Consider the following 18,945-nt stretch of genomic DNA (forward strand, 5'->3'; position numbering starts at 1 on the left):
ACTTTCAAAAAGACAAGAGGGGCATCTGAGTGGCTCAGATGGTTGAGTGTCTGACTCTTGAATTCAGCTCAGTTTATGATCTCGTGTTTTGTGAGATTTAGCCCTGCGTTGGCCTCTGTGTTAACAGTGCAGAGCCTGCCTCTCTCTCTTTCTCTCTCTCTCTGTCCCTCTGCCTCCTCTCTCTTTCTCTCTTTCAAAAATAAATCAACAAACTTAAAAAAAAAAAGACAAGAAATGACAAGTGTTGGCCAGAGTGTGGAGAAAAGGGAACCCTTGTACACTGTGTATTGGTGGGAATTTCAATGGGTGCAGCCACTACAGAAAACAGATATGAATATTATTCAGCCATAAAAAGAAGACAATTTTTGACCACATGCATGGACCTTGAAGGCATTATGCTAAGTGAAATAAGTTAGAGAGAGAAAGACAAATACTATAAGAGTTGCACTCATAGAGAGAGCATGGTGGTTGCCAGACGCTGGGGGCTGGGGGCGATGGGAAGATATTTGTCAAAGGGTACAAGATTCCAGTTACAAGATGAATAGGTTTCAGGGATCAAATGGTGACTATGGTTACCAATATTGTGTTATATACCTATAAGTTGCTACAAGTGTAGGTCTTAAAGTTCTCACCACACACACACATGCACACACACGCTCACATACACACACATACACAGGTAAGTACGTGAGGTTATGGAAGTGTTATTGTGATGGTCATTTCACAATACATTAAATGATAATGTGCATCGCGAACTCACATAATGTTATATGCCAATTATAGCTCAATAAAGGTGGAAAAAAATCAAAGGATACAGAAAAAATATGCTGCATTGAAATTTAACTTCCTACTTGAATTTTTATTAATATTACTGGAAAACAACATTTTTGTTATTGTTCTTATTTATTTTAGTGGCTATATAAAAAAGTCCACTGAATTTTCTCACTTCTTCTATTTTTTTTTTATCTCTAGGGTTAGAGGGTGGCAAAATAATGATGTCAGAACAAAGCTTGTCTTTGAAGGGGACTATCCCCCTTTTGGGTGTCTTTCCTTTTTATTTGTCTTTACATGAGCCTAAGGCCTCAATCATAGGTATATCCCTTCTCCAGGAAGTAAGACACGAAGTCAGCACATCTGCATATCGGTGCAAATGTTTTATTGAGTACTGATTTTGGTGGGTTCTGTATACTGTGACTGGGCAAAGTGTTAACAATTTTTCACTATTTCCCAGAGGTGCTTACATTTTTAGAAAGGATTAGTGTGTACTCTAAAAGACAGTATGTTTGATCCAAAACATGGAGTAGGGCCAAGAGCAGCAAGATTGGAATCGTAAAGTCCTGAGTTAGAATGTGGCAAACATTCATTGTTTGTACTTTAGGAGAACAGAAATTACTTAAACTTAAGGAGAATGTATGACAGGAAAAGAAATGAAATGCCAAAAAATGAACCTACACATGGCAGCCAGATCAAAGATTCTGTGTGTGTGTCGGGGGGGGTGGGCGGGGGAGTGTTTTGGGAGGAGTTTGTTCAAAAAGCAAAGGGGTATCATTGAGGGATATTAAGTTAAGGAGTAACACGTTATGTTTGGGACTTTCAAAAGACATTACAAGGGGCATTATGCAGATGAATTAGAGAACAACTGGAGAGCAATTTGGAAACTATGGGAGGTTATAGGGATTCAAATAAAGGCAACAGCCTTGGGGTTAGAGAAGGAGAGATTGGTATAAGATGCCAAGTGTTAGAATCTACAAAATTTTAATAATGTGCATGCTTGTCATTTATTCATTTGTGTATGTTCATTTGTTCATATGTGTGACATTCTGGATGGAGACTATACATAACTTCCATGCAACATAGTGAAACACTTCCTAAAAAGAAAGCTCTCTCAACAGGGAATGGGCTTCCAGGTAAAATTGTCATTGGAGTTGTTCAAGCATAGGCTGTGGTTGTGGGTGGGTCTCTAAGGTGACGTAGGTTGGATAAGCAATTCCCAAACATTGTCCTGGATTAAACTTCCATTGGTCCACTCTAGCAAAATGAGACAAGTAACGGCAAAGTGGTGGGTTTGTCCTATTAATTAGTTGAATTGAAAGCAAGTATCTTCAGTTTCTGATTAATTCCTACCTACATTTTTACAACTATAATTTCCTTTCTAATTTTTACTTAGTAATGTTTGAACTGTAAATATCCAGTAAAATTAATAGTTGGAAACACCCTGTTGAGCCACTGTATATTTACTCATGTTAATGACATGAAAAGTGTTAAAGTCTGTGGCCCGCTACACTGATGGCCTTTGAGGGCCTTTAGGACTCTTAAATTTTGTGCTTTTGTCAGAATAGGACCACCTGAAGAAGTGTTTTCATGTAGATCAACAGAACAGTATGATTGACATTATTCAGCCTTTCATAAAACAAATCAGTGTGTCAGTCTATTAAACTGCAGAAAATGCTCCCAAAGTTTCCAAGTACAGCCTTTTTAAAAAGTGAAATTCTAAAGTGAAATTGATGACATATTATAAACACTTGTTCAAATGTTCCGTTCATAGCAAAATATATCATTGCAAAGATGTTTAAGAACCAAATTGTCAGCATCACTCACCAAAGTCAACTATTTTGGAGTCCCCCACATACAAATCTACAGACCTGTATCCAGCCATTTTCTATGTATCTTTAGTGTCCTGAGGGGCCTGGCAGTCCAGACTCTTTTTTCTTAAGGTTCTGCTGACAAGCAATGCCATTACACTAAGCTTCGAGTCATAGAAGGGTGCCTCTAAGTGCCTGTGCAGTCAAATGCCACAGGATTTCAAATGGAAATGACATGAATTAATTTCCTGAGAAGAACAAAAAGGAAAGGAAAATTGAGAAGAAAGGCAGCTTCTTGTAACACAATATGCAGATTAATGGCGCCCACTGATTGATTGAAGTGTCAAAAATGTGCCTTTCATATAAATGAAGCTACTGAAAGAGTTTGGGGGGGGATCTCTCACTTTCTCTCTTATTCATATGAAATCTTAACTGGTAAAGTCAAAGTAAAATTAGTTTTTCTTGGTCTTTAAAATCTTCTCTATCCCAAATGCTAACCTTTTCAACATTAGTCCCTGGGTGAAAGAGGGTAGATCCTCCTGAGGGCATCTCATTGTACCAGGAATAAAATTGAAATTCCTTATATTGGCTTGTGAAATCCTATTTTTCCTGGCATAACCAACCTCCTCTTAACCTTTCTTCAATTTTATCTTACATCATCTGCTCCTGCACTTAGCTTCTCCAGATTCACGGGCCTTCTTTCTGAGCCGACAATAGGGTCTTAGCACTAGCTGTTCCCACAGCCTAGAACATCTCCTTTTCTTTGCCTCCTGTTCTTTGCAGGCACTGATCTGATCTTGGTCTAAGAGAAGCCGTCGCTCCCAAGAAGCTGAAGTAGGCACCCGATGTCTATCACATCACTCTATTTTGTATGGTGTGAAACACTTATCTGATGTTCTTTTTAAGAACTCTGTGGAATTGTTTATCTCTGCTGGACTGTGTTGTTCCTGGGAGTAGAGACCTTGTCATTCTTGTTCATGGCTGTATCCTCTACTCATAGAATGCATGGTGAAGATGCTGAATTCAAATTTTTGAAAGAAGCGCTAAGACGATAATAGTGAGATCTGGAAGCCACTGTGCGGCATCGATAAGTAGTTAAGGTAGGAGATTTGAGAAGGACGCGTGCTGTTCCTTTAGCAACCACTCTGTGGTCACCCTTAGGTAGGGCTTCCCTGAATGGCACCTATGCATCCAGTCTTGTTTATAATCTGTCAAGTACAAAGAGAGGGAAGAATTTATGTTCCTAACTACTAGTCATACATATATACTATTGGGTAAAAGCTTGGGCACTTGAGACCAACACTTGAGGTTTGAATACTGCTACTACTTCCTAGCTGTATGACCTTGGGTAAATCATGTAGCCTCTCTAGGCCTCAAAGACCTCATCTATCAGTGGTTGTATCTATCCTATAGTCATGAAGAATAAAATAAAATAAGCCACATGAATAGTTAGCACAGTTGCTAGCATCTAATGGGTACTCATTCAATATTAGTGGTACTTTCTACTATTCATAATGATACCAAGCCTTCAGTTACCATGGGTTCTCTTTTCTCTTCCACATGTTATCTGGCCATTCAGGCCATTTTCTTGGCTTTCTCTTAATAATGCAGCAAACGTGAAAAAGAAGATAGAATCTCACTCCATGCTTTTTGGGAAAGTCTTCCCTGATTTCTCTACATATCTCATTCAGCCAGAATGCCTGGCTAGAGGTTAAAATAACTTTCATCTATACAAATATATAGCAAAATAAATGTTAAAACCGTTTTTGGAAGAATTATTAAAGAAAATGTCATTTTGCCCTTATCTTTTCTATAAAGATTTAGTTATTATATCTTCAAAAAGGTCAAATTTTCCTTCTCCCTAAGTTTCTAAAGAAATCTGAAAATGCGGTATGCCCTTGAACTAATTGCTTCACCTTTCTGTGTCTTAGTTTGTCTGTTTTAAGGAAGTATAATGATTCCTAACACAGCAGCTGTTCACTTTATGGTAGTCAGGTGAAAATTAGTTTCTCATGTTCAAAACCAGAGCCACCTTCACAACGTCCCCCAACACACACCAATGCATTAATTGGTTTGTCAGGCTCTCTAGTTCCTCTGTGGGCAACATTTTTTTTTCCCTTCCTGTGCACTCCACATGCTTTCTCTCCAGTTCACACTCTGAGCACCTGCCCTAGTCCCAGACCGACTTTCAGTCCAGGGTCTTTCCTACCCCCAGAGGAGCCCACTAATGGCTGACACATCACTGAAAGCATCAGCTATCATTCAAAGCAGCAAGGAACATTTATTGAGCGCTTACTATGCATAGGGCATTGTGCTTACTGCGCCCTTACTTACTTTATTTGTAATGTCATTGAACTATAGCTTCATTGCATGTCCTGCCCATATTCGGAGAATCTCATTAGCTACTTAATTGTATCCACATTTTTCATGCCCTATAATGTGGCCCTAATCTTGTTAGGCCTTTTACTATTTTAATGACCTCAGGCAAGGTTTGTAATCTTAAAAAAAACACAATTTCCTCATCTGTAACATAAGGAAAATAATAATACTACAACCTCACAAGGTCATTGCAGAGTTTCTAATTTGTGACACAATTGGCATTTGGGGTCCGATAATTCTTTGTTTTAGGGGGTGCTCTGTGCATGTAGGATATTTAGCAACAGCCCTGGCTCTACCCACTAGATGGCAGTATCACCCTCCCTTCTCCCTCCCCCACCTCACGCCCACCCCCATTTACAGGAAAGTATCTCCAGACATTGCCTGATCATCCCCTCACAACAAACATACTGAAGACTACTAGGGTATTGGGATGAATAAATTAGACACCTTTAGATGCTGGGCATAAATGGTCCCTTTCAGTCCTAAGTTCTTGGGACCTCCTCTGCTTGTACTTTACCATTCCCCAGTATTATCAGAGGATGTATGGCTCCCACAATTAGTCCTAGGTTTCCTTGCCTCCTTGCTTTGCATGTCTTTCTATTGCTACACTCTCCTACTCTACTTCTGCTTTGTAAATTCTTCCCTATCCTCCAGAATACTGCTCCTCCCAGAAGTTTCCCCTAATTCTTCCAAACTGAATGATCTCTCTCCCTGTAAATACTTTGATCACCATTTTTGTGTCTCAGTCATGACCTTTACATGATTCCATATTGTATAGTTATTGGTGTCATTGTATTGTCTCTTCTCTTGGGACTGAAAACTCCCAGAGAAAGAGAGTCCTTGTTTTCTGTCTTTTTAGCCACCATAGATGTGAGCACAGATTGGGGCATGTATTAGTTGCTCATTAAATGATGTTTGTTAAGCTGAAGTTAGGACATGGAAGAAATAAGTGACTTATTAAAAGGCATTGCCTACAAATGTTAAAGTAAACTAAAAAAGCATTAGAGAATAAAAAATTAAAATTATATCCAGATGCTTGTAGAAATAATCAGATAATTGAGCCAACTGAGGTTCACTGCTTAAATTATTCATGCAACTGCCTTAGTTCTCTGCTTTTCATTGCACATGTAGGAACAGCTGAGAAAGAATTATAGTTGTCATTTGGAAACTATTAAGTAATTTGCCTACTGATGGAATCCATAGTCTTCTGCTAGAAACAGAATTCATCAAATAAAGGAGATGCAAACAAATCTATATTATTGCTTTATTAATCAAGAAGGAGGTCCAAGGAGGCAACTGCCAGTATGGAATGATGTAAGTTACAAGTGAAATCGAACTTATATTCCCCACCTATACCTTGTGTCTTAGAGAAAAAGCACTCCTCTCCCCGCCAACACATTCTTATTTGCTATAGTAGGTGAAATTCCCTGATCTCCCAGAATTTGAAATCTAGACAAGCTTATACACAACCACTGTTACATTATGCAGTTATGATAAAGTAGAAAAGACACAGATCTTCAAGTTGGGAAACATGGATTAAAGACTCAACATTACCTCCAAATACAAGTGACTATGTTATGCCAAATTATGGCCCTGCAAAGATGTCCACATCATAATCCCCAGAACCCATGCAATTTTGAGAGAGAGGGAGACAGAGTGTGAGTCAAGGCAGAGAAAAAGAGACACAGAATCTAAAGCAGGCTCCATACTCTAAGCTATCAGAACAGAGCCTGACACAGGGCTCGAACTCTGACCAAGAGATCATGACCTGGGCTGCAGTTGAACACTTAACTGACTGAGCCACCCAGGTGCCCCTAATCACAAATATCATTGTAAGAGGAAGGCGGGAGGGTTAGCATTCCAGAGAAAGCAATTTGAAGATGCCACACTACTGGGTTTGAAGTTGTTTGAAGATGGAGGAAGGGACCACAAACCAAGGCCTCTGGAAGCTGGAGAAGGCAAGGAAACAGACTCTTCCATAGAGCCTCCAGAAGAAAGTCAACTCTGACAACATCTTGATTTGTATCCCCTCCAGAACCATAAATAATAGCTTTGTGTTGTTTTAAGCCACTGAGCTTGTGGTGATTTCTTACAGAAGCTGTAGAAAACTACGACAGTGAACTTGAATAATCTCAGTTTCCAAACTTCTAAAATTTGGGGTGATAGCTATGTAACCAGATTATTTGGGTGATATAAAAAAAGAAAGTAGTAGACATTGGTTAGTTTAGACATTTTACTGTGTTTTAGCTAGTATTTTGATATAGCATCTCAGTTTATTTTTTCCAGACTTAACCCTCAGACACTCAGGTAGAAATGAGTATAGTTTAGTTATAGTTATACAGTGAGAAATAACTTGAACACAGAGGCCACATAATTGGTTGTGTGAGGGCAAGTGACCAGGCAGGCCAACCACAAACCTTTCTCAAGAATGATAAGAAAGGAACTACCCTGCATCCCCAAGACTGCCAAAGTAACTTAATCCTGTGGTGGTTTGGGTATTTCTTACCTTTGAGGAAAAGGCCAGCAGTAAGAAGAGTAAGGGCCATGAAATTAGCAGCAATAGATTCCACATACTAGCTATTGAGCATCTAGATCTTTCCATGCCGAGGCTATTCTGTTCTGCGATTTTTTTTTTTTTGGTTACATGAACCAATAACATGTGTGTGTGTGTGTGTGTGTGTGTGTGTCCCCGTGTGTATTGGATTTTATTTACTCAAAACATTAAAAATCTACGTGAAAGTACGTGGCAAAGAATACACTATACATATATAAAATCAATTTTTTTCTATGAGGTACAAATACTGATGGTAGAAAATTCAGGTAATACTGACAAAGTATATTAGCCAAACTATAAATCATCCCAAATCCCACAGCTGGAGATAATCACTGTTAATATATGAGTGTTATTTGCCTTGACCATGACTACAAAGTATAATAAATACGAAAATTTGGGGGTTGTTTTCTAGAGTGTGAGGCATCTAAACTTAACTTTGAAGGATAAGTCGGATTTTGATTAGCAAAGATGATGAGAAAGTAATACACATAGATACACACACATATATGAATTTTGACAAAGATAAAAAGATAATTCAGTGGAGAAAGGATAGTCTTTTCAACAAAAAGTGCGGAACAATTAGATGCCCATATGCAAAACTATGAACTGTGGTCCATACCACATGCCATACATTAAAAGTTAAATCAAAATGGATAATAGGCATAACTGTAAAATGTGAAGTTATAAAACTTACAGAAGAAAACATAGGAGAAAAAGGTTTGTGATCTTGGGTTTGGCGAAAATATTTTAGGTACGATACCAAATGCATAATCCATGAAAGAAACATAAATAAATTGGACCTCACCAAAATTAAAAGTTCAACTTTTGGAAAGACATTGTTAAGAGAAGGAAAAGATAAGCTGCACACTGGGAGAAAATATTTGCCAACCATGTATCTCATAAAAGATTTGTAAGCAGGATATATATACATATATGTATACATACATACATACATATATACATACATACGTATATACATACATAAATATATATGTATACATACATACATATATGTATATATGGCTCATAAAACTTAATAGTAAGAACACAGACAACTCATACAAGAAAGATAGTGAATAAGTTACAAGCCATATAGATGGCAAATGAGCACATTAAAAGATGTTCAACATCATTAGTGATTAGGGAAATGCAAGTTGTAAGCACCATGAGATACTGCTACACATCTACCAGAATGACTGAGATCAAAGAGTGTTGGCAAGAAAGTGGAGGGACTAGAACTCCCGTGCACCGCTGTTGGGAATGTTAAATGCCACAAACAGTTTAGAAAAGAGTTTGGCTTACCATATGATCCAGCCATTCTACTCCTAGGTATTTATGCAAAAGAAATGAAAGGATATGTCCCTATAAAGATTTGTACACCAGTATCCATAGTATTTTTATCTGCAATAGCTAAAAGCTGAAAATAATCCAAATGTACACCAATGCCTGAATGATAAGAGAACTGCAGCATACCCATATATGGGATATACTCAGCAATGAAAGCAAATGGGCTTTTAGGCGCACACTAACATGGAAGTCTGAGAATAATTATGCTGTGTGAAAGAATCTGAAGAAAAAAGGTATACATACTGTGTGCTTCCTTTAATAGAAAGCTCCAGAATATGAAAATGATTCTGTAAGTGACAGCAAATGATCAGCAGTGGCTTGGAATGAACTGGAGGCGGGAACATCAGGCCAGAAGGAGGGCCGGGGAGCATGAGGAAACATTTGGGGATGATGCATAAGTTTACTATTCTGATTAGATTATCTTGACTGCATGATAGTTTTACAATGTTATACATGTCAAAACTTATGAAATTATACACTTGAAACGTGTTCAGTTTATTGTATACCAATTATACCTTATCTATGGGGAAAAATGAAAGTGAAGAAAGAAAACATACACATACATGGAAGGGAAGGGATTCCGGGCACAGGAACTGCTTCCATGTGCTCAGAACACAGAGATATAAGGGCAAAGGAAGACTGTCGAAAGCATGTGAATAGCAAAGCAGTTGAAAGGGCAGAATTCTGAAACTAGGCTTCCCGAGCCTAAGTCTGTCATTTACTAACTGTGTGACTGGAAGATTAGCTTTCTCTCTGCTTGCTCATTAAAAAAAAAAAATGGGAATAAAAATACAACCAGCATAAGAATGTTGTTTTGAGAGTTCAACAGAGATGCAAAGTTAACATACGTAAAATGTTTGCCACATGCAAATATGACATGGTTATAATAATGTTGGCCATTCCCACGATGATTATTTGTTTAACAGTTTCATTGAAATAGAATCCACCTACCATACAAGTAAGTAATCTGAACATAAAAATCAAAGGTTTTCAGTACACTAAAAACTGTGCAACCACACCACAGTCTCATTTAGAACATTTTGTCATCTCAAAAAGAAACTCCTTATGCCATTAGTGGCCATTCCCCATCCCCCTCATCCTGCCTTTGTCAACCACTAATCTACTTTCTGTCTCTATAGATTTGCTTATTCTATATTCATATTGATATGGACTTATATCTGTATCATATTCAACATTTCATATAAGTGGAATCATATCATATGTGATTCTTCTGTGTCTGGTTTCTTTCATTGATCATAATGTTTTCAAGGTTCATCCATGTCATAGGATATCCTGGTATTCATTCGTTTTTATTACCAAACGATACTCTGTTATTTGGATACACCACATTTTAGTGCAGGACAGAATATTTTTGTCTGAGGAGGAAACAGAAGAAAGAGCAGAGGTGTAATCGTAATGGCTGTACAGCAACCTACAAGCGGTGAGGAATTGTTTTTGACCAGATAAGGGAAAGGGTGGCTGTAAAAGAAGCTGAGAATTTCATGGGCACAGGCCGAATACTGATCTACTTCCTTAGGCCTAGCCCCACCTGGGCTCTGAGGAAAAAGAGATGACTCTTTCGTTCTGTACAGAGGCAATTTACTGCAGAAGAATTCCTTTCTCACTAGTCCTGTTAGCTTGGGCAAGTCATTTACATCCTTGAATTATCAGTTCCCTCCAAAACTCTCCTCACCCCTCCACTCATCCCCTCCAGCCCTGGGTTTACTTCACTGAAGTCTGTGAGGATCCTATGTTAATGAAGGTAAAAGTATCTAAGTAACGGGAACATTTTTTAAGTGCAAAAGTAATTCAATACTACATTGTTCTAGAGGCATTTTGAAATGGTTTCTGATGACCAAAATATCCCATAGGGATCTTTGAATTTCTTTGGAATTAATAGGTAAATAAAGAGCAAATAGGAACCCCAGATAGCCATTGTGGTTTGCTTAAAATGGACCTAAATAAACTCAGATGCCCTGGCAGGTAGGACTCAACCCTGTCCATCACTGTACTGTACTGTCTGCCATAATTTTTAGGATACGGTAATGTCTCAATACCCTTGTTTTATTGAAGCAAAAAACAAATTGCATCAGTCAGTGCACACATCACTTTTATGTTATATTCTTAATAAAACTGCAAAGAGGTATTCTTGATAATAATCTAGCTTACATTTACTGAGCATGTACTATGTGCCAGTGTGCTAAGTTCTTTGCATGCAGTGACGCACAGTAAACTTCCTTTCATAAATAACCTGGAGGCAAGAGAAGTAAGTGCTTTTTTCAAGTTTAAAAAGTAATTTGCAAAGCAGGGTCTTTAACCCTGTTTGATCTAAGGCCTAAGCCTTTAAAAATGGTTTTGCATAAGAGACTGTTAAAAACTGAGAACAAACTGAGGGTTGATGGGGGGTGGGAGGGAGGAGAGGGTGGGTGATGGGTATTGAGGAGGGCACCTTTTGGGATGAGCACTGGGTGTTGTATGGAAACCAATTTGTCAATAAATTTCATAAAAAAAATAAATAAATAATAAATTAAAAAAAAAGAAAAAAAATGAAACTGAAAAAAAATGGTTTTGGCTTACTTTTATTTATTACAATGAAGTGTAATAGTTACACATCATTTCATATACAAAGACTTTACATTCCAAATGAAGGACCTGAGGGGGTTCTTTTGTTTCTAAGACTAATTTTGTTTCTAAGACTTCACTTAGAAATACTCTGAAAAAACATGGGACACCTGGGTGGCTCAGTCGGTTAAGCATCCAACTTCAACTCAGGTCATGATCTTCGGTCCATGAGTTTGAGCCTTGGGTCAGGCTCTGTGCTTATATAGCTCAGAGCCTGGAATCTGTTTCAGATCCTGTGTCTCCCTTTCTGTCTGCTCCTCCTCCACTCACAGTCTGGCTCCCCCTCTCTCTCAGAAATAAACATTTAAAAATTAAAAAAAAAGAAATACTCTGAAAAAATACACACATCAAGTCTGATATTTGATTCCTACCTGGGGGTTTTACCTGAGCTGTTTCCTAATTCAAATTATACTCCTTCATGATGCTGAGGACTCTTCAGATTCTCTGTGAAATTATCTCTGCCAAAATAGAAAATGTTTCCACATTCTGTGCCACAATACTTTATTCTTTTTTTCCCCAAAACTTTTCAAAACTCAACTCATCCATGAAATCTTCTGCGATCGAGGTGGAAGCCACCCAGACATTCTGTTAATATCTTCAGTGTGATTGATATTTCCCTCCTGCAGTGTGGTAAGATAGCATATGCGTATATGTGGGCAAGCATATATATCTTTATGTTAATGTGCATCTGTTCCTCTCGTCTCTACCATATACTATTAAGATATTAAGATCCCGGGGTCTGTCCTTGCTTCCCTCCACAGAAGAGAACATTTATTCACCTGGGTAACCCCAGTGCTCAGCTCTCTGGTATGATGTACATGTTCAATAAACATTTACTGAATGAGTGAGTGAGCGCTCAATGGTAACAGTGACAACCTCGAAGGGAAATCTCTCCTCGCACACAGAGAAAATAAGATCACGTACAAATATAACTGCAAATAGCTTGCCTTCTCGGGTATTTTAGTTTTAAGCATTCTCAGCTGAAATGTGCTGTAGAATGGCTGAGACTCAGCAGGTAATTTCCATTTCACCTCTGTTTCCAAATGGTTACCACTTACCAAATACAGCATGCTTAAGGGTGTGCTTTCCCCCCTTCAGGTACAATATTCTGGTACAGTGCTGGATTCTTTCAGATGTCTTTCCCTTTTAAAGCTATGGAGTTCACTCATATATTGCTATTTATCATGGCTGTGCAAAAGAAGAAAACTAAGGAAGAAGAACGAGGTTCTAATTCACCAACTGCCCTCTTCTGTTACAAAAAGAATATCTGAAAAGTCAAAATTCTGAGTCCTGGGTGCCTTTTGCTTGGTTACATCTGATGTCAGTATTTTCAAAGGATTACTGTTACGTTAAACAATAGTCATCCACAAACACTAGAATGTGTTCTGTTCTACGAGAGTCAGGAGAGCTGCCAACGATTACAATTGGAATAATACTGCCTAGATTTTAGTCCCATACCCATCTTCTTTCTTTCTTCTTCTTTTTTTTAAGTTTATTTATTAATTTTGAAAGGGAGAAAGTGCACGTGAGTGAGTGAGCAGGGGCAGGGCAGAGAGAGAGAGGGGAAGAGAAAATCCCAAGTGGGCTCCACACCATCAGCACGGGGCCCATTGCGGGGCTTGAACTCACGAACCATGAGATCATGACCTGAGTCTGACACTTAACCAACTAAGTCACCCAGGCACCCCTCCTTTCTATTTGAATGACCTTGACCAAGTTAGTTAACTCCTCTTTAACTTTGAAAGGAAGGTAGAAAGGGTGTTGTGAAGATTCACTGAGATAATTTCTGCAAAGAGGCTTAGGTCTAGTCATATGCATAGGAAGCCTTTCCTCCTTTATTTTTACTTGCCATTTTTATCAAGATGGTTAACTAAGTAGACTGGGGTAAATAGACTCCTCCAGAACAGACCCATTCAAAACCTCTTCAAGGGATTCCCAATGTTTCATGACACCAAAACAGATCCATCCAAGAATGCTAAGTGAAAAGCAATTTCCAAGGAACCTACAGCTGAAAGACTGGGCTGCTCCTGTCTTAGCCTTGGGTGCCAAGGACTCATTCTTCACCTCAGGGATACTAACTGTTCCATGAATGCAGTGTGGTGGTGGTTTCAACTTCCCAGGGAAAGGGGTAGGGTCAACAGTCTAGATGAAAGAGTAGGGGACTTCTCCTGAAGGGTATTTACTTGAGCATTTAGTTGCTTACAGAGATTGGACTTTGGTTATATAAGGGCTAAAGCATTGCCTTTGCACCTCCCCTGAACACTTTCTTCTGCACTTTACAGGATTGTAGAATTGTGAGTCTGTCATGCAGTCCTTCTGCCAATCATGCACTCCTTTCACTGAGCCCCCAAACACCTAGAACGACAGTAGTAATCTTGGCTTCACTTTGTTGCTGAGCAACATGCATAGTGTGTATTATTGCCTTCCCCTTACAACCATCTCCAATGTCTCTTTTTAATCTCTGGCTCTGGGAATTATAACTGGCATGCTTCTTGTTTAGTCCTATTTGTAAACGATCAACTGTGTCGTTTATATTAGTTTTCACCTTGCTTCCCCTTGCTTTTTAGCATATTGCTAGAGGTCACAGTCCTCATAACAACAGGCAAGGGATATTGTCACTGTTATAAACCAGGACAATAGGAGTAATAGATCAGCCTCATTCCCGGGAAAACATGGTACGTCCACAGATTGACCTCCTACTCAGGCCTCCTTCTGGTGTGAAAACAATATGGATTATAAAAAGATAGTATGTGTACGTGTCTTTTAATGGATGTAAAGGGTCATTTCTTACCCTTTGAAAATCTTTTCCTTTCGTTTACAATTTATTTTTTTCAATTTGTTTTCCATGTCTATTTCGTCAGAAAATATATGAAAAGAATAAGTCAAAATCTCATCACTCAGATATTTCTATACATATCCATGCATTATATAAATACATAATATATAAATTGCTGGTAACATACATAATTTGCTATAATCAGATTTTTAAAATTAATAATATAAATAATATCTCCGTGTCTATACATTTGGAGCAACAGCATCATCACTAATGACTGTATAGTGTCTTATTATATCATTAGGACATATTACAACAAGTCCTTTATTGCCATATATATATAGGTTGTTTCTGATATTTACAATGCTCCAATGATTGTGCATGTACAATGTCTTAACTCATTCGGCCACTGATTTCTTTAGGATGAATATTAGAAAAGGAAATGTTAGGGACAGTCTGACTATTAAAGACTTTTGATAGAATGCCCTATTGGTCTCTGCAAGGGTTACACCAAGTAACTCTCTCAATAGCATTTTATAAAAATGCTCTTTGTTTATACTCTTGCCATCACTGGGTGTTTTAATTCAGTTTTTAATTTAAAGGCCAAGGAGGAGACATCTCATATCATTAGATGTATGGTATAAGAATTCGTTAACTAGGGCCTGAGTCATGAGAATGTGGGCATGCTTTTTCTATTACCAAGAACTCTATGAATCAGATCTAATAACTATTTCAGTCACTACCAATACAGCCACATTTCAGAGACAACCCAAACTGGAAAAAGCTATATTTTTTTATCAAAAAAATTCCCATGGATGTGATAATAGCAAATATCCTTTTAGTTCTTTTTAGATTGAGGCAATAATATTGTTTCATTTGAAATTACGTATCTCATTTTAGATGTTGGAGGATCTAATTTATAGATATGTTTCCAGGAATAAGTGGAACTCTATTTGTTCCTAAATAAAAATGTCAATCATAAAGGAACAGTCACTGCAACTTAACCGCATAGATGTCTAGTTTTTGTATATGAATCACAAACCTGACAAGACTATTTGAAGCCTGTTACAATCGGTTGCTCTGTCCATTTAACCACCTTTATAGAAGACAATAATTCTCAGTCCTATGAGCAAGCAGAAGTCAGAAACAAACTTAAATGCTGATAGGGCCAATTCCTATTAAGATAAAAATTCCAAATGTGACAAAAGTCTGCATGCCAGTACTTATACACAACATAAGGGAAGAGCTGTGATAGTTAATCCAAGGGGTAGTTATATTTTCTGATCTCCCCTAAGATTTTAATATATTTTTGGAAAAGTTTCTTGGAATAGTTCCCTGATGATACAAACTTTTCTTTAGAACCTGTTATCCAATCATTTTACTAACTGGTTTAAATGTGATTAGAAAGTTGACAAATCTCAAGGAAAAATTGAAGTTAGGCTGTTTTCACTATCATCTAATTATATTATGCTGTGGTTTTTTGGTGCCCAGAAACCAAATAGCCTTGAACTTCTGAGGTCATATTGTTTAGGATAGGTCTACCAGGGATGGACAAGCTTTCTCTTTAGTTACCTGTGATTTTATTTTTCATTTCTGTCGCCTAGTATGCTAAATGAATGATATTATTAAGGTTTTGGGGATATGAGAAAAAGGAAAAAAAAACTCATTGACTCATTCTAAACTAGAATGACAAACATGTATATTTTAGAAAATAGTCTCATCAATTTATAATGAATCTAATTATCCATTCAAATGATTTATTTCAATGAACATTTGTTAACATCAGCAATGAGCACATCTTTGGTTGTACTTAATCTGGAGGAAATCTTAGGTCTTAAACTCTGGGTCCTAAATTAAGATTTTTCATTTGTCCCTTTCTGCAGCAGGTAACCCTACTGACCTAGGACCACTTTATCCCTCTCTAAAGGTCTTTGTTTTGTGAAGGATTTTTAGGTTTGGCTTCCCCAGGGAAGCCCCAGTCTTTCTATTTCCTTACTGTTTCTGTTCTCTTTTTCAGTATATTTTTGTTTATTTGTTTTGGGGGACTAGTCCCTTTACTGAATGGCTTTTACTTTCCCCAGGATATAATTATAGCTGGGTATCTAATCTGGCATCTCAGCAGAAGGAAGCCATGGCTCCAAATTGTAGGGCTGAAAACAGATTACATGCATGGCCTCATTTCTATCCAATTCATACTTCACTGACAACAGCAGACACGTCAAACAAGTTCCTCAACATGTGCATTTATGGTCATGCTTCCTGACTTCCAAACCTTTAGGCACTGAAATGTAGTTGGACCACTCTACATGTCCCTTCTTGAGATCACCTTCTCAATGACTAAATTTTCCTTCCCATTTGTCTTCTGTGGTTTCTTTAGTTCAAGCATGGTTTTAGATACCCATTGTCAAGATTACAACACTAGGCTGTGTTTCTTTGTTTTTTGTTTTTGTTTTTTTGGTTAAATATAGCTAGCAGAATATTTTAAATCAAAAGGTCTCCCATTCCACACTTGAATGGGATGGAGGGAGAAACCAGGCTCCTCCTTTAAATATCAGAAGTCCGTATTACCTGTAGGAGCAGAGGTTTGATGACAAGGGATAGCCCTTCCTTTCAGAGTGAATATAAGATAGGATCAGGACCTTTATAGATTTAATCATACTTTCATAATAACTTACAGAAGTATAAGTTTTGAGTGTCAAATTTAGTTAAACCTCCTTGTTATTCTTTTTTTATTCATTAAAAAATTTTAATGTTTATTTTTGGGAGGTGGGGAGCGTAAGTCGGGGAAGGGCAGAGAGGGAGACACAAAATCCAAAGCAAGCAGGCTCTGGTCCCTGAGCTGTCAGCACAGAGCCCAACACACGGCTTGAACCCACAAACTGCAAGATCATGACCTGCGCCGAAGTCAAAGGCTTAACCGACTGAGCCATCTGGACACCCCAACATTCCTTATCATTCTTTTTTTTTTTTAACTTTTTTTTCAACGTTTATTTATTTTTGGGACAGAGAGAGACAGAGCATGAACGGGGGAGGGGCAGAGAGAGAGGGAGACACAGAATCAGAAACAGGCTCCAGGCTCCGAGCCATCAGCCCAGAGCCTTACGCGGGGCTCGAACTCACGGACCGTGAGATCGTGACCTGGCTGAAGTCGGACACTTAACCAATTGCGCCACCCAGGCGCCCCTCCTTATCATTCTTTAAGGATATATGAAAGAGACCTTTGCTAATAATCAGCTTTCTAAATGTCAGTGTACCCCTTACATTTTTGTGGGTTACTCATGTTAATAGATGATACACCATGTATTCCATGAAGTGTTGAGTATCAACTAATATCAAATATAGACTCCTCTTTCATGATGATATCTTATCTCATTTTTGATGATTAATTCTTCCCCATGATATGTATTCATGGTGTATTGGTAAATCCAGATGACTGTCCTTCCATTATAGGAGACAAAGTTGCTCTAAGCCATTATATTTTTTCCTTGGCTAATCCTTAGCTAGTATAGCTAAAGGGCAAAGATATCACCAAAATCAGACTAACTCAAATGACCAAAAGAAATCAAATTTTTTCTTGTGTGATCTTGAATCTCAGATGAAGAAACATAAATATAAATGAAATAGCATTTCTTCATTCTAGAGGCATCATCCAGTTGAAAGTATTAAGCGGATCCCATGACCAAGAATATCTGCAGATGGTTGGCTTTGTTCAAAATCCTTTACCAGGTTTATTATTTTACTCTTACATTCAAGCTTATAGTTCTTTTTCTATTCTTTTAATAAGTTCCATTTTTTGGTTTTATTTTTACCAACACATAAAGCCAAGTAACATTGATGATTCATTAAGTTACAATTATAAATTCTCACTGAGATAAGCACCCTGAGGAGTTACCTAAGCTCACTTACTTCCTAAACAGTTCCTTCCACACCTTCTTTAAAGAATAAATTAATAGTATGCTTGAAAAATCAAACATTATCTGGTAGGCTTTCTTTACGAACTAAAACCATTAATGCAGATGTCTACCATATACTTATCTGCTTTATGACAATACAGACAACATGCCCATTGAGATTCTGAAAACACATGACTTCTAACAAACCATTGGCAACAATTCTTCCTTGAATCTGGTTTGAATATCCTTAAAGCAGGAGAAATCAGAGTGCTGTGGTTGTCTTCATCACCCAGGAGAAATTCTCTTGGTGTGCTACTAGTTTAATAAAGTCCTGATGCAACTTCTAATGGACCCTTCTTCTGTTTTACAGGTCACTCCTATTCTTCAGTGGTATGAGGGAAGAATATTTATTCTCTTTTCTCATTTTTTTTTCCATCTGAAGAAAATTCCACCATAGAAAGCCTCTTGGCTTCTTTTTACTCCATTTATTTACTCTCTCCTCTCCTTGGTCATTAGAGTTGTTTATTTGGTGAACTCAGGAGCAAGACTTTGTCACTTATCATTTAACCTATTCTATTCACCTGTATCTTTAGTGCAGGCTGCCTTATATCTGCTACTTCATGCTGGAAATTTAATGGCCAGGCTGCCATATCAGAGGAGTCTGCTGTGGCCCAGAACTTCCTGGGCCTGGATGAGTGAATCTATCTAACTCTTGGATTCAATGTTACAGAGTCTATTTTAGCCAAGCATTGAAACAGCATCCTTAGATATTATATGCATTATTAATAAAAG

General features: G+C 37.9%; 1 protein-coding gene across 2 annotated transcripts in view; it reads right to left on the minus strand.

Annotated features, from left to right (window-relative positions):
- The window catches only part of LRRC4C (leucine rich repeat containing 4C), a 1,209,844-nt gene that overhangs the window by 173,498 nt on the left and 1,017,401 nt on the right, over window positions 1-18,945 (minus strand). The gene's annotated exons all lie outside the window — the stretch shown is intronic.

Source organism: Prionailurus bengalensis, chromosome D1 (genome assembly GCF_016509475.1).
Source record: "Prionailurus bengalensis isolate Pbe53 chromosome D1, Fcat_Pben_1.1_paternal_pri, whole genome shotgun sequence".
NCBI classification, from domain to species: domain Eukaryota; kingdom Metazoa; phylum Chordata; class Mammalia; order Carnivora; family Felidae; genus Prionailurus; species Prionailurus bengalensis.